The following is a 2,779-nucleotide window of genomic DNA, read 5'->3' on the forward strand; positions in this document are numbered from 1 at the left end:
TCATCATTCAGGACTTTAAGCTGCATAAAATCCTAAACGATGATCGATCATATGCTAACTATGAAAACACCCAGGGGACACCCTGCAATGAAGCCTTACTAGCAAACAGGTTTAAAAACTGGCCATATGCTAAGTATAAAAGCACCCAAGGGATTAAGGACTCCAACTGAGTCAGAAACACATTTACTTAGTTTATAGTTTGCACACGGCAAGTTTTTAAACCAGTTTACAAATAAAATATGAAGTTTTCTTTCTAACTTCAGTGCTGGAGTCCACAAGTGTTACCCTACACGTCTCCCTAATGGTGCTGAGTGTCTGTATGTGAGTGTCCGCAGCTCAACCCCTCCCCTGTATTATCAGTGAGGTCATTCCTTCCCTGTTCCTCCACCAGGGGGTGCAGTACATGATGAATGGAGGAGGCTGAGTGGCTGATTACACAAGACTCCCTAACCTCTTGGTCTGATGTCTCAGGAGGTGTGATTTTCTGATGATACAAGTTCACTTAAAGTTTAAACATATTAATGAAATATAGAATTTTCCTTATGATTAAGGCCCCTGTCCGCAGCCGAGATGGAATATAGCTAGCGATAATAGATAGGCTCACCACAGAGAGTCGTTATGATTCTCGCCTCGTGGATGCTGACTCTGCGCTTTCCATAGTAATCCTATGGAAAGCTTCAGTGTGGTCCGCCCAGCACATCTGCGTGCTTGAGTGTATCTATGGATAGACTGATGGTGTGCTCTATTCACTTCCAGGGCTCTGGTGGATATGGAAGCTCTCAGCAAGATCTGTCCACAGAAGTGAATGGACTGGAGGTCAAGCATATTCACCACCACCCCATTCACAGAGGCATTCGGGGGCACGGTTCTCAGGTCTCAGCAGTCGGACCCCGAGCAATCAGACATCTTTTCCTCTATTCCGTGATCGGGGGATAAATGGCTTTGGTGGTAAAACCCTCCTTCTTTGTTCCAATGATTTTTATTAAAAGTTTTTACATTTTATTTTCAAAACTTTTTTATTCAAGAAGCCAACAGGAGAACCAAGAAATAATAAAACAATCTTTGTACAAGAATAATCCAGGCTTTGTGGCCAGTTAGTTGTACAGTAATAAGTAACTAGGAAGTTATAAACTCTCTGTATTTGATGGGCACAATGTATCTTACAAGCAAAGCTGCAGCATCGGAACATACAAATGGCTGATGGAACAATTCCCCTACAGTACCTCTTCTTGCAGGGTGGCTAGCTTCCAATAGGTGGCACTGTGGAGACAATATTGCATCTAGCATTCGCATAGCTATTTCCCATGAAGCAATGCCTGGCCTACAAGGCTCACTACACACTTATAGTGCTCTTACAAAGGAAGGGATGGGGGGGGGGGTTGTATTATCCATTCCCCTTCTAAAATTAAGTTGATGGGTTCTCACTCAGCCAACCAGAACCGCACTGTACAATAATCAGTGATAATACCCAAAACTGACCCGGGAACATGTGTGGTTTGTGTCAGAAGGGAATTGGGTTTTTTTCTGATAACATGCTCCATTTAAAAGGGTTTTACTACCAAAGACAATATCCCCAACCTACAGGATAGAGGTCTGTCCACTTGGCGTCTGACTGGTGGGACCTGAGAATTGTACCCCCCCCCCAATGCCTCTATGAATGAATGAAGTGGTGGTGCACATGTACGTCAACCATCCATTCATGTCTACGGGATGGACAGATCTTACCAAGCACATCAGTCCTAGCCAGTGCCATAGAAGTTAAAGATGTCTCGAGGCAGGAGTGAATTTTTTTTTTTTGCCCAGTCCCCCTAATTAAGCATACATTACTAAGCCCCCCTGTAAATGACTTTCCTAGCTGGTTTGTACTTACAGTTCCAGCGTTTCAGCAACTTATAAAAATGTTCCCAAGATGGCCGCCAGCTCTTTTCCCGTCGCTTGCTGTAGCCCGACGTGCGCGCTCCCGAGACGCTACCAGCTGTGTCTCCCTGACAACCAGACGCCCCGCAGCCGCCGACCGGACCCCTGGAGTGAACACGGCCGACCAGTCACCCACCGCCAGGCAGCAGGTAACCGGCGCAGCCCCCCCCCCCCCCCCATCGCAGCGACAGCCCCCCCCCCGGCACAGCGACAGCTCCCCCGGGCCCATCACTTACCAGGACGGCGGGACAGCTGGACGGCGGGACAGCTGGGCGGCTTCTCGGGACTTCTCGGCTCTGCACCTTCCTCTAACAGAGGATGGTACAGAATGGCCACTCCAGCGCGCTCCCGAGCAGTGACAGCTCGTCTGCGCATGCGCATTCAAAGATGTTTTCCAGGCGTTCGCTAAGGTTCATGGGTATAAGTGTATTAAGTTTAAAGATCCAAAACATCTCCCTTCTTTTTAGCATTTCAAATCAGTGTGAGGAGGGGCCTGTTCTAAAATAGCAATAGAAAATAACTCAACATTATTGCTGTGGGCTAACGATGCATGTCTGGAGACGCTATGGTTTAAAAAGCTGTACTGGTGGACCTGTGGTTGTTAATTCTGCATCTCAGGGTTTGGGTGGTGCGACCAACAGACTGGAGGTTACAGGGACATTCCAGTAGCTATATGACAAAGCTGGATGGAGGTCTAGTAGTTCTGAAGTTGCTGGGGGCCAGGGAAGATTTCAGGGTAATATGTAGCCGAGATGGTAGACTATTGCGGAGAGAAGGATCGTGTATAGAGATGAGCGAGCGTACTTGGAAAAGCACTACTCGCTCGAGTAATTTGCTTTATCCGCGTATCGCTGTGCTCGGG

At 47.4% G+C, this 2,779-nt stretch overlaps 1 non-coding gene across 1 annotated transcript; it reads left to right on the forward strand.

The window, feature by feature from the left end:
- The first annotated feature begins 353 nt into the window (after positions 1-353).
- Positions 354-489, forward strand: LOC136613703 (U8 small nucleolar RNA). Its single transcript, XR_010790926.1, has one exon. It is a non-coding gene; the product is annotated as a U8 small nucleolar RNA (small nucleolar RNA).
- The last annotated feature ends 2,290 nt before the right edge of the window (positions 490-2,779 follow it).

Source organism: Eleutherodactylus coqui, chromosome 2 (genome assembly GCF_035609145.1).
Source record: "Eleutherodactylus coqui strain aEleCoq1 chromosome 2, aEleCoq1.hap1, whole genome shotgun sequence".
Taxonomy (NCBI): domain Eukaryota; kingdom Metazoa; phylum Chordata; class Amphibia; order Anura; family Eleutherodactylidae; genus Eleutherodactylus; species Eleutherodactylus coqui.